At 45.0% G+C, this 14,270-nt stretch overlaps 1 pseudogene; it reads left to right on the forward strand.

Moving 5' to 3' along the window:
• The first annotated feature begins 486 nt into the window (after positions 1-486).
• On the forward strand, positions 487-1,195 carry LOC102858677 (annotated as a pseudogene).
• Positions 1,196-14,270: the final 13,075 nt, after the last annotated feature.

Below are 14,270 nucleotides of genomic sequence, written 5' to 3' on the forward strand. Positions count from 1 at the left end.
ATGGCTGAAAGAGAACTGGAGATGGACCATCATAAGGTTTCTTCTTCACTGTTTCACAAAGTTTCCTCTTAAATGTACAACAGGCTCCAAGACAACACTTCATTTTAACTACAGGTGGTAAAAGATGTTATAGCAGAGAATCCAGATGTTTTAAAAAAGAACGGAAGTAAGGTTCATCATTGCCTCAGTCTTATTTTTTGCCAGATTTCTTAATTCCGCCCATGGCCAGGGGACCTTTGACCGCGGCCTTCGCTTTTAGTTCCTCGAGTTTCTTCTGTTCTTTTTGTTTCTGCTTGAAAGCCTTATCTTCCTCGTCCATCTCCTTGGTCTGCTTCTTGGGCTGTTTCAGGGGCTTCTTCTTACCACCTTCACGGCCAGACATGGCGCCGGCCACCCCTTCCCCAGACCTGCTGCCGAAAGCCGAGGTCCCGAGCCCCAAAAGGCTTCTTTCTTTTCATCCAGTGGCAGCCATCAGGGTGAGCCAAGATGGGTGCCTACAAGTACATCCAGGAGTTGTGGTGGAAGCAGCAGTTGGACGTGATGCACTTTCTCCTGCGGGGGGGCACTGCGAGCAGTACTGCCAGCTCTTGGAGTTTCACGGACCTCTCACCACGCAAGGATAGAGGCTGGGCTACAAAGCCAAGCATGGTTATGTCATCTACAGGCTTAGAGGTCGCTGGGGTGGCTGGAAAAGCCCTGTCCCTAAGGAAGCAAGCTGTGGCAAGTCTGTCCACCATAGTGTTAACCAGCTGAAGTTTGCATGAAGCCTTCAGTCCACAGCTGAGGAGCAATATGTCCACCACTGTGGTACCCTGTTGTTGTGTGCCACAGTGTCAGAACCGACCCATAGCTGATCCTCCTGCAGGTTTTCAGAGGCAGTTAATGATAGGGGAGGAGATTCCCCATCCTTCTCCCGCACAGCAGCTGGTGGCCTCGAACCACGTGCCTTTGGGATTGCAGCACAGCTGCTTGCCACTAGGCCACCAGAGCTCCCTGTGTGGTGCCCTAAGGTCCTGAATTCTTATTGAAGAGTGAAGATTCCACATACAAGCTCATTGAAGTTATCCTCATTGATCCATTTCATAAAGCGATCAGAAGAAATCCCAACACCCAATGGATCACAAAGCCAGTCCACAAGAACCAGGAGATGTGTGAGCTGATGTCTGTCTGCTGGATCCAAGAGTCAAGGCCTTGAGGAAATTAGAGCCACAAGTTCCACCACACCATTGGGGGTTCACATTGCTCTGCCTTGAGAAGGCACAACACTCTCTGCAGCTCCACCCTTACTGTTGAGAACCTGGTGTTTGTAAAGTTTGTCCCTAATAAACCATTGAGGATGCCAAAAAGAGAAAAAGATTTACAGCCTTGGCAGGAATTGACTCCACAGCAGTAGGCTGGGTTTGGCTTTTAGTATAGATCATTATGACTTAGAATCAACATGATGGCAGTGGGGTTTTGGTTTTATTTTGGCTTTTGGTCTTATAAACTCAGTCCTTCAGAGTCTACTATATGGAAGGAAGGATTAAGGGCCGAACTTTGGCACCATCTAGACCTGGGTTCAAATCCTGGCTCTGCCTTTTACTAGCTATGTCACTTTAAGCAAGTAAATCCTTGTCTTTGAGCTTCAGCTTCCTCTTCCTAAATGGTCAGCCCCTACCTCCTAAGGGAGCTCTGGTGGTTTAGTGGTAAGAAGTTTCACAGTTTGAATCCACCAGTTGCTCTGTAGAAAGAAGATGGGTTATCTCCTCCTGTGCAATTTACTACCTCGGAAAGTCTGCTGGAGGGTCAGCTGAGTTGGTTCTGACTTGATGGTACATAAAAACTATCTCTTAGGGAATCAATGATGGAGGCCTGATGGCACAACGGAGAAGCACTCCGCTGCTAACTGAAACCTTGGGGGTTTTAACCCAGCCAGCAGCTCCACAGGAGAAAGACCTGATGGATTTCAGCCTTGGAAACCCTATGGGGCAGCTCAACTCTATCAGACTGCCTTGAGGACCCCTAGCAAGAACAATATCAACAGCCACCAAGAACAACGGGACAGCTTAAAATATTCAGCACCAGCTCTGCCACATAGTATAAACTCAGTTAATGACAAATGCTATTTTTTAAACTTTTTTTTTTTAGTGACACTTTATTTTATTTTTACTGTTGTTGTTGTGTTCCATTGAGTCAGATCCGACTAGCACAGGAGGAGACTGCCCATCCTTCTCCAGCAGAGCATCTGGGCAATTGCTATTAATATTCTTTCTTCCTGGTCAGTTAATTCTACTACCCTCTTCCTCAAAAGAGCTCCCAGTTTCTACCTACTAGGTCCATGGAGTTGGATATCCTAGTGGCACCTCAGACTCTACATGGCCAAAAGAGAAATCCCATCCTTTCCTTTCCTCTCCAAACACCAACCTCTTGCTGCCTTCTGGGAGTGCCTCCTCATCTATCCCCAGGTCTAGCCTCAGGGATGAGTCCTTTCACTCATTCAACAAGCATTTACAGTCCAAGGCTATGAGTAGGGGAGATGGACTTGAGAAGTCATTTTCTTTGCCCTTAAGCTCCCAGTCTGGTATGGTGAGAGAGAGATAAGCAATTAAAAATAATAAGATAATTGCTTTATTAAAGGTATATACAGAGGGCACTGTACACAAAGAGCTTTCAAGTCTGGAAACCTACCTGGAAGAGGAAACGTTTGGATCAGCACTTGTAGGATCAGCAGAAACTTGAAACGTACAGCAGAAGCAGCACAAGAGGGCAGGCAATGGCCAGTCCTTTTGGCTGCAAGCTTGGAGAGTTCTCCTGGGACAATCAGAGCATATCAGAGATTGTGAGGATGGATGGTGGAGGATAAGGTAAGATTCAGCTCTGTTGTCCGTAGGGTTACTATGAGTGTAGCCGATTCAGCAGCACTAAAATAACAACTTGGGGCAATGAATGAGAAAGGCAAGTGGGAGGGGGCTGAAGTGGAGGCCACAGAGAGATCCAGGAAGAGGATTAGAGTCTGCAAGTTTACCCCTGCCCACCAAGTACCTGCTGTGCAACCTTGGGAAAAATCACTTGACCTTCCTGAGCTTCTAGCACTCATCTGTCAGAGATAATAACCCGAGGGAACCCTGGGGAGAGCTGAATGAACTAATGGAAGGCGAAGTGCTAGACAAATGCAAGCTATTGTTAATTGTCGAGAAACTACCAGGACAGGCTGTGTTCCAGATGAAGGAAAAAAAAGCCCCACCCAAAAATGGCCTCTCTGAGACTCCTTGGAGCCTGGCCCACATCCTCCTGGACCGGATGTTGGGGGGAGAGACACAGTGAAAGAGCCAAGCATGCACCTGACTCTGGTCTTTGCTGTGTGACCTGGGATCATTGTCTTCCCCTCTCTGAGCTTCATTTTCACAACTGCAACATGAGGCAGAGATTCCAACCTTCTGAACTGTCTGTGGCACCTGTGAAGTGATATAACTGTAGACAGTCCTCTGCTTTCTCCTTCTCTGGCCTCTCCTCTGGGGGTTGGCGCTGGGCTGGCTAAACAGAAAACAGTAAATATTTGACCATGGATTGGCTGGGAGCTCCTGATTGAAGAGTGACGCGGAAGAGTCAGAGGACCTGCCCAGCCAGCCTGGGATCTAGAGTCACATCAGCTGGCTCAGGAAGGAATTCTTGTACTCAGTGGCTTTCTGAGTGATTCCCAGACAGCAGAGATCCTCTCAGGGTACCCAGTCCCCCTTATCCCATCTTGCCACCATCTCCCCATGCCTCTGTCACTCTGCTACTAAGAATGACAGAAAATGTATTAAATACCTCCATGCAATAGCCATTCACGGAGCTCCTACCTATGGTGACAGGCCTGTGGAGCCACCAGAGATTCAGAAATGGAGGAAGCCCATGCCTGTTCTCCAGGGTCACTAGTCTAACCAGGAGAGGGATGCTGTAGTGTTGTAAATCCTGACAACTGAGGAAGGAATGGTGTAAAAGTTAAGAGCTCAGCTGCTAACCAAAAGGTTGGTGGTTTGAACCCACTAGAGGCTCCTCAGGAGAATATACCTAATGACATGCTCCCATAAAGATGAATAGCCATGGAAACCTATGGGGCAGTTTTCCATTGTCATACAGAGTCATTATAAATCTTAATCCACAGGAGAACACACAACATACCTATGTATGTGATCTCACTTGGGAACAGGATTTTCTTTGTTTTGTTAGCAAGGTCATACTAGAGTAGAACCAAAAAATTATGAACAAATTGTTTTCTAGTCCATTCAGACTCACAGTCAGAGAACAAGGGGTTTCCTTGGCCATATTCCTTATAGAAACTGTCACATCTTTCACCCACAAGGCCACTGGTGGGTTCAAACCACTGACCTTTCCGTTAGCAGCTGAGCACTTAACCACTGTATCTCCATGGCTCCTGTATCAGCGTAGGATGTGTCTTAAACCATTCACTTTCAAGATATAAAAAGAGCAGATTAGGTATATATGCAAGAAAGCACAGATGGGAGAGATAGAAGCCACCATATGAAGATTGCCAAGAAATGGAGAACAGAAACTGAAATAGACAAGAACATTCTCCCAAAGCTGACAGGGAAGGCTTTCCCCTCCTGGAGCCAGTGTCCCAAATTCGAGCTTCTAGCCTCTTCAACTGTGAGAAATCAATTTCTGTTCATTAAAACCACCCCTTGTGATATTTCAAGGAGCCCTGGTTGCATGGAATTTAACACATTGGGTTGTTTATTGAAAAGTCAGTTGTGCAAGCAACAAATGCTGGCAAGGTTGTGGAGCAACTGGAACCCTTATTCACTGTTGGTGGGAGTGTAAAATGGTACAACCACTGTGGAAGGCTTTCTCAAAAAGTTGCAAATAAAAAAAATTTTTAAAAAAAGTTGCAAATAGAGATACCATTTGACGCAGCAATTCCACTACTGGGAATATATCCCAAAGAGACCATAACTGGCATCCAAGCAGATATATGCACACCCATGTTTATCGCGGCTTTGTTCACAATAGCAAGGAGTTGGAAACAACCTAAGTGCCCATCAACAAACGAATGGATAAGGAAAAAGTGGTATATTCACACAATGGAATACTATACTGCATTGAAAAATAAGGAACTCATGCAATATTATTCAAAATGGATGACCCTGGAGGACATTATGCTGAGCAAAGTATCTCAGTCACAAAAAGACAAATACTGCATGGTGCCACTGTTGTAAAACAGGACTGACCTCGGGGTTGGGGAGAGACTGAGAAAGACGGGTTCAATAATGTATACTGCACTGAAACAGATGAGGGATAAAACTGCTTAAAAGGGATATGTGATTAGGTATTTTTGTCATGAAAGGAGTCTAGAGCGAAGGCTACATGGTGGAGTGGACCTGGGGGAGGGTTTGTAAAACAATGAAAGAATTTGTCTTTTACTTTTCCAAGAGGGGAGTGTACTAGGGGGGAGGGTTGGGAGGGGAGAAAAGTACAACAATGAATGAATGGAAATCCAAAGTCTCTGTAACTATTTACTGAAATTAAGAATAAATTTAAATAAAATTAAAAAAAACAGTAGAAATAAAAAAAATAAAAGTCAGCTGTTTGAATACACCAGAAGGAGAAATATGGGCAGTCTCCTCCCATCAAGATGTACAGCCTGTAAAGGGAGATATACAAAGATTTCCCTGATGGAAAGTCAACAGGAGACTGAATCAACGGGAATGGGTTTGGTGTTGTGGTATTTCTGTTAAAATAGCACTAAGAATTGAAGACAGTGGCCAAGAACTTACCTGTGAGAAAATCAGACCCTGAGGAAAAGACTGACTCTCACAGGCTCCATTGAACTCTGTAAAATGAGGACAACGTTCTCTCTTTAGAGCTGCCGTGAAGACTGTTGCTATGGCTGTAGGTAGGATGCACAACTGACACTCCAGATGCTGTTAGTCACATGAGATGAGACTGTCCATCCTACTTTTGAGGAGCAGCTGGTGGATTCGAACCACCTGGTGTTTTTTTTTCTATAATTATATTTTATTAATTTTCATAAACATTTACAGAGATTTTGGGTTTCCATTCATTCATTGTTGCACCAGAACCACCTGGTTTTGACTTGGCAGCGTAGCTCCTTACTCAGTCACCAGAGCTCCCTGTGGTGAAGATCAAGAAAGGCAATTTCATTTATCACAGAATCTGGAAGACTATCAATGAGATAGGCTGAGAGTTATGACCACAAGCCTTGGAGTGGAACCTAGGCACTGGTGGATTTAGGAAGGAGCAAGAAGGGTTCTGCATGAGGAAGTTGGCTTTACAAGAGACATAAACACGCAGGATGCTAAATGAAGAAGAGGTTTGCCAAATTAAAAAATGTACAGTGTGGGCTTGGATCCAGAGAGTGAAGGACCTTTCATACACTAGAGGCTGAAGATTTATCCAAGACACAGCAGAAAGAGATTTAAGCAGTGAATGACAAGGTCCAGATTTACAGGAAGGAAAAACTCCTCTGGAGCCTTCGGGAAAACAGACTGAGGGGGAGGAGACTGGGGAGAGCTGGTGTGACAGTCGGGGGTGGGAGCTGTGCATGTATCACTGAGTCACCTGCCTTGTGCTCACCCACCAGTGATTCAAAGGCTCCTGTCCCAGGAATATATCTGCCTCTTACCTGGAACTTAGACGGACAATGCCTTTGACCAGAGAAGTCACTCAGGGGACTGAGATCGAGGTCTCAAAGCAATCAGGCACTGGGTCTCGTGTGTGTGGGGGGCTCCCTTCCACCCCTTTGTGCATCTGTGGTGGGCTGTGGGCTAAGGCAGCAGAAAGAGGAGGTGGAGTGAGTCAGAGCTAAATCCAAATCCTGGCTCTACTACTTTTGTGACCTTGGTCAAATTTCTTAACCTCTCTGAGTCAGATTTCTTGAAAAGGTTAAAATATGGAAATATCTCAGGGGACTTTGTGTTTCAAAGTTTAATGTTAAAGAAATATTTGAAATTCACTGATCTTTGGAAAGACTTGTTAACATTAACCTGCTGACTGAACCTGGGAACTGAGGATCTGTATGTGAATGTATTGGTGCCTCAGACAAACGTTTTAACTTATGTTAAAAAAATCGAAGTAAATTTCTGTTTTTGTACTATTTATGAATTGAAAAAATCTTTACAAATAAATTTTGATTCTAAAAAAAAATATGGAAATATCTTTATATGCTAACACATAAATGCACAGAAAAAGGCTTAGAAAAGTATCTATACTATACCATAATTGTTGATGTACTCCACTACTAAAATCAATGTTGGCAGTTCAAACTTACTAGCTGCTCCATGGGAGTTGTGTATTTATATGCCATCAAGTCAGAACCTGACCCACAGCTGACCCTCCAGGTTTTCAGAGGCTGTAAATTTCATAGGAGGAGATTACTCATCCTTCTCTTGCTCCATGGAAGAAAGACCTGGACATATGCTTCTGTAAAACAAAACAAAACACAACTCAAACTTAATGTGTGTATAAGGGGCTGTGTACTTCTCTCTTTTTTGTTTATAGACTAGCGAGTGTTTGCATGTATTCGATTTTATTTCTTTTTTAGATATTGTTTAATAGTAGTCATTGCCATTGATTAATTAATTATAAGTGTCTAACAACTCCTGGGTATTATTTTTGTATCAGTGAATGTTTGTGTCTTTGGGCATGTGTGCCTAAAAGTGCCTGATTCTTAGCTGAACTTCCAGCGGGTTTTCTGAGGCTGTAAATCACACAGGAGAAGGTTGACCATCTCTCTTCCAAGGCACCACAGGAGAATTCAAATTGACAGCAAAAGGCCACTTTTGGTTTAGCAGTACAACTACCTATTGGCCTAGGCCACCAGACCTCCCTGCCATTGGCTAATAGAACTAATGAAGTGCAATGCCTAATCAACCCCTTTGTATTTTTGTTTCACTGAATGTGTATTTGTGCACTTGGGTATGTGTACTTGTCTAAAGTATGTGTGTCTATGTGTCAGTGTCTAGCCATATGTGTTTGTATGTGTTGGGCTGTGCTAGGAGGCTTGTGTGGAGTCCTTGGGTGGTGTACACAGTTAAAGCTCTTAGTTGCTAACTGGGAGGTTGGAAGTCTGAGTCTACCTAGAGGCATCTTGGGAGAAAGACTTGATAATCTATGTGCAAAAACTTAGTTACTGAAAATTCTATGGAGTATCATTCTCTTCTGATACACATGGGTCACTATGTGCTGGAGACCACTCTATGGCCACTGGTTATAAGTAGGTGTGTGCCGGATGTGAATCTGCATCTGAGTCTGTGCTTCAGGAAGTTTCTGGATCTGTGTCTATTTATGAGTATTGACATATCGGTCTGTCTTGGTGCACATGAGTGTTTATTGGATCGTGATGTATCAGTGTGTGGCAATCTATTTGAGTATGCCAGTGTGAACATGGAGGTGTGTGTGTGTATGTCAATGTGTATTTGTGTCTCAGTGTGTTTGTGTATACTCCTGTGTGGGTGGGGGGGATTCAGTTCCAGACTGTTTCCCTCTAACAAGGCACAGGGAGCTCAGCTCATACTTCTCAGCAACTCCCCCAGTTTCTGGGAGGCCCCAGGTATGGGTATTTCCTTCAGTCCTGACCGTAGGCACAGAGCCAGTCTTTTTACACTGGATTGAGGAGTGGGTGTCTGCAAATACCTACAGAAAGGTCCTACCCTGCAGCCCCCCACATGCGGCCTCACCAGCTGGCGGGGTAGGCCAGCCATCTCCTAACCTGAGAGCAGAATGAATGAATGAGCCTCTCCTTGGAGAGCAGAGAACCCCATGGATCCCAGGGTCAGGAAATCCCTGCTCTCTTGGCCTGGGTCACTGTCCATCTGGTCTTGCTTTTTTATACATGTCAGATACAGCCAGGCAGTTAGGGGAAACAAACCAAGTTTCCACGGCAACCCACCTCTGCCTTCAAACTTGGGCAGTTCTGTGGCTTTGTGGCCTTTCTTCTGCCCTGAGCTAGGATGGAGGTGGGCGGTGAGGATGAGTTAATGTACTGTGTACATGCGCCTCCATGTCCCACCATATTCATAGACACATATATAGACACCTCCACACACAATCTTTTCCTGGAGAACACTGGATCTCCAGATGGTCAAATGAGGGCTCAGAGAGGGCAGTGTCTTAGGTAAGGCTACCAAGCAAATCAGTGGCAGAACCAGGCCTGGTGATAGGGCTCCTGTTCCGCCATGTGGTTTTCTCACTTGAGGATTCAATATTCATTTCATTGGAAAATAAACAGACATATATAAACATTGTTTTGTGCTAAGCCTTGACAAACCACTAAAAGCTGGACTGACTGGATAACTCATTTCTCTGAATAAAGAGTCTCCTGACATTTCTTTCAGGTTGTTAGAATTCTTACTATTTGTTTCATTTGTCTTTGAAAATGTTTAAATTACTTAACAGCAAAACCAAACTGCCCTAGTAAATTGAATGATGGCACTGCATTAAAACCATAACCATCACTTATGACTCGGAGTTGTAAAATTTTAGTTCATTAGTAGGTTCTCATTAGTCCCACCAACTTTTTGTAAATGACTTACAAAATAAATGTATATTTCTAAAACATTGCTCTTCTTTCTTTAAATCTGTCAGAATTCTCAAATTGATTTGTCTGTGTATGTGGAAAAAAAATTCTACAGCTTAATTTTTTTTAAGATTTCATGTATAAAAAAAGAAATAAAAACCTTTCACATGTGTAAGATTGCCAGGAATTGAAGCTAACCTGCAACTAACAATGGATGGTGTACAGTTAAGAGTAACAATATAATCATAACATCTATGATTGGTCAAGGAAGCTTAGCACACACACAGAGGATGTGCAGGAGAAAATCTATTAAAGGAGTAAAGGAAATCACAATTCCTTTTGCACAGCTTTTACTTTCTCTTCTTTCCTCCTTTCCCTTCTAGGAGCTTCCCCAGGGTTTGGGAGCCAGGAGACTCTCTCAGTTATAAGCTACTAACCAGGCCCACCTGATGAGTTCTCTCGCTTTAGTGGGGAAAATGAGTGGAATTAGTCTTGAGGCTTTAGTCTGAAGGATACAAGGAAGATCAAAGAAGGCCTCAGAAGGGAGGTTGAAATGTTAACGTGACTGCTACAAGATACCCAGAGTAACAGATAAGGGGACCTAGGAATGCTGCCTAATGGGACCGGGACCAGCCTAGATGTGTGCTGGGCAACTTGAAGGAGGGAGGAGGGCGTCAGGTGGCAGGGTCTCTTTCCCACCAGAAAAGGACCAGAGGGTAGAATCGTAGGCCATTCTGGCAAGAATCCCTTTGAAAACGTGGTTAATGCCATGGACCGTTCCCCTAGAAAAATGCACGCAAGTCATTAAAAGTTAAAGTGAACATATCTAGAGGTTCAGGAAGCCAGCTGTGGTCTCAGGGTCAGTCTCTCTGCTTCCAGGGTGTAAAGGTGTTGGCCCCTGAAGCAGTAGGGTTGGGCTGGGAAATAGCTGGCACAAAGCAAGTGTTTAATTAAGAAACACCATGAACACCAATCAGCTCCAGCCAGAGGTAGCCACATGACTGAAGTCACATCACTCCACCTCTCTTGATCATCTTATCCATGGAACGGAAATATTAGTTTCTCAACATCTAAGACAACTTCCCTGACAATTCTGATGATGATAATCAGACTACCTGTATTGTTTGTTTCCCTTACATCGTGATCTAATTTATACTGAAGGCTGTGGTCTTGTAATTTTTTGAAGTTGCCAAGGATTTCCTTTTATTTGGATCCACTAACAATATCCATGAAAGCAGCAGTCAAGAAATGGTGCATGGGATATCTTTAAAGTGCTAAAAGAGCAAGACTGTCATTTTGAGAACTAAGGTGCTCCTGATCTAAGATATGATATTTCCAGTTGCTTCATAGTGACATGAAAGTTGGACAATGATTACGGAAGAATGAAGGAGAATTGATGTCTTTGAATTGTAACGTTGCCAAGAGAAGAAATAAGTCTGTCTTGTTAGAAGGGTGGCCAGAACGCTCCTTAGAAGCAAAAAATGATGAGACTTTATCTTCTATACTTCAGGCATGTTGTCAGCATGGGTCAGTCTCTGGAGAGGGACCTCATGCTTGGCAAAGTGGAGGGAAGATCAGTAAAAAAAGAGGAAGACTTAATGAGATAGATCAAAACAGTGGCAGCAATAATGTGCTTAAGCACAGCTAATTGTGCTTACAATGGTGCAGAATGTGACAGGGTTTCCTTCTGTATACAGGGTATTAGAGACTTACAGGGTCCCTGTGACTCAGAGTCAACTTGAAAGCACCTGAAAACAGTAAAGTTTATCCCAAGGAGCGCTGGTGGCACTGAACTAAGTGTTGGGGGGCTAATGGATATGCCAGTGATTCAAACCCACCAGCTGCTCCATGGGTGAAGGATGAAGCCGTCTCTTCCTGTAAAGATTTACAACATTGCAAACCTCTTAGAGCAGTTCTCTCCTGGCTTATAATGCAAAACTCAAGCTCACTGCCGTTGAATGGTTCTGACTCTTAGGGATCCTCCATTAGGTTTCTAAGGTTGTACATTTTAATGGTAGAAGACTGCTCATCTGTGTTTCTTTGAGCTCCTGGTGGATTTGAACTTGTAGTCTTTTGATTTAGCAGTGCTTCATGCTAGGGACTGTACTACAAGAGCTGCTTCTTTGTCCTATAGGATTTCTATAAGTTGGAGTCTATATGATGGCAGCGGGTTTAAGACTGACTACGTCTCTCTCCACTCTAATTCAGGACCCTTCCATATGGTGTAAGATCTGAGGGAAACCATGGCTCCCAACTCTCACTGCACCTTCTTTCCTCTCAGGAATTTCCTGAGGAATGAGTCATGAGCGGTTCAGTCATTTATTGGTTTGGGTAGCTCAATCTAAAGGTGAGGAATCTGCCAGTCCTAGCAGGGGACAAACTGGGGACTCTGGGAATCAGATTTCCCAAACTAGGGTCAGGCAGGTGTCAGGGATTTCTGGGATCTTCAAGAACACAGAGGTAGGACTGGAGGATGTGGAGAGGTACTGTGTCCTAAGCCTGGATATTGCTAGTTTTTCCTTGGGGACAGGTCGGCTGCTTCCTGCCTGGTCAGGTGACAGTCTGATTCCAAGTTGGACTTTGGGCTCAGCTGACTGGGGCTGCTGAGAAGTTAGTTCCCTCAGCTGTTAGAAGACCAGTGTAGAAATGTAGCTGAACTGAGCAGTCATTAATCCAGGGGATTGGATTCATGTGCAAGCTAGCCCTTCCTGAGTGCCTCAGAAGCCTGTTGTCATTTAGACGGAAAACTGGGACTGTGGCTCAGGCAAGTGGTGGAAAGTGAAAATATTCTGGGTAGTGGAGTTGGAAGCAATCAAAGTAGCATAAATAACCCTGCCTTTTCTCATCCCCACCCCCACCTCCATATTAAGGGACCAAATCTGTGGACTGAGTCTTAGAGATTCCTCTCCTTATGGAGTCTTGGGGATTCCGCTTCTTATGGAAAGAAGCTTTCCATAAGGAATGATATGAGCTAACTTCATGGGTGTCATGTGAACCGTGTAGTCATATGGCCCCACATTCAGAAGGGTCCTGAGTTTGCCTGTTTGAAATTCTTAGTTTTTTAATAAGGACTAGGCCTACCTTTTTCATTTTGCACTGAACGCCACAGGTTATGTAGCTAGTTCTGGCCACTGAGATTGTCGAGAGCGTCTGCAGAGGGAACAAGACTGGCTAGCAAGCCTCTCCCTACTCCTCTTTCCAAAAGCCAGAGTATACCTGCCTTACTGCCTCCTTCTCACTCAGGGCACTCAGACCTTATCTAGCAGGCCAAGGTTCTGTGCGTGGCTCTCAGCTTTGCCTACACCCTTTTCTCTTGGACATCGACCAACTTTAGGAGACATGGGATCCGTTGCGGTAGTGCTAGGCCCAGCTGTCAGCACCATGAATACACCATGTGATCCCTGTGCATAGCACAGTGCCTGATTAAAAAATGGCTGCTCTAGAGTGCAGGGTGCATTGGTGGTCAGATGGGAAATTGAAGCCCATCAAGGACAGTGAGCTGTCCTAGGTCCCTCAGGCGGAGGGTTTTAGTGATAAACCGTATTAGCCAGTGGTGAGTCCCTGGGGGCACAGAAGGGGTTAGGAAACCTGGGAATTTCACTCTGAACCCTAATCATCCTTACAATCCATGAGTGCTGTCTGCAGTGTCCATGACGGTTGGAGTCCAAGATCAGGACAAAGTTGTGGGACCAGGTTCAGGTATGGTGATGCAGAGAAATTATAGCTGGTTCACCAGAGCCCAGTTGGGCCCTTAGGCAATCTCTGGTTTGTGGGGCTGGCATCCCTGTACCAGGCAAGACCTGGTTGCTTGCTGCTCTTGGGTAGTCACTGGCCCCTCTTGGCCTCAGTTTCTTTGCTGTACTATGGGTGTAACGCTGCTCTGACTATCCTAAATTTGTGATGGGATCAAATGATATATATAAAAGTGCTTGTCAGCAATAACAGAGCTAGAGGCTGGGAGGAAATGAGCACAGCATTTTCATGGTTCTTAAAAGGCTTTCTTCCGGGAGATCTGGTGGCCTAGTGGCAAAAAGCTGCACTGCAATCCCACAGGCATGTGGTTCGAGTCCACCAGATGCTCTGCTGGAGAAAGAGGGGCAATGTCCTGTACCAGTCAGATCTGATTTGACGGCACACACACACAAAACAATACAAATAAAATTTATTTAAAAAAAAAAGGCTTTCTTCCTAATCCACTTCCTCAGTCACACTTCTCACCTGCTCAGCACCTCAGAATTGAGTTTAGATGAGCCTAAATCAGAGATGAGGGGCTAAGTGGGAATCATGACCCTGGCAGGGGTGTCCTGGGGCCTCACAGCCAACCTAAGGGGAAACTGAGCCTGGATTCTCTGCATTCCAGTCACCAAAGGGTGAAGAGGACACAGAGCCGGCCCAAGCCCCACCTCCACACAGACAATTGTAGGAGCCTGGGGGAAGGTGTTGTAAGAAGTGGAAAAGAGCAAAGAAGGGACTTCCAGTTGCTGGATGGGAGGGGAAAGTCGGTCACAGGTCTTTGGCGAGTCAACAGTCTCAATCTCTGGAGAGAAAACTCCAGTGCTCTCCAAAGTAGCATCATAATTCCCAGGAAAAGAGTTCCGGATTCCCCTATTACTTCCCAAACTCAGGTCCAACCCCTCGCACTGCTCTTCCTCGTGCCCCCTCCCAGGCTTTCCTACTAGACCGAACCCTCTACAACACACTCCTCCGGATGGACCCTCGTTACTGCCCCTTCCTGGGCCGGCCCCGCCCTCTC

The sequence above is a fragment of the Elephantulus edwardii genome, unplaced genomic scaffold, assembly GCF_000299155.1.
Source record: "Elephantulus edwardii isolate Elephantulus edwardi_28Jun2011 unplaced genomic scaffold, EleEdw1.0 scaffold00152, whole genome shotgun sequence".
NCBI classification, from domain to species: domain Eukaryota; kingdom Metazoa; phylum Chordata; class Mammalia; order Macroscelidea; family Macroscelididae; genus Elephantulus; species Elephantulus edwardii.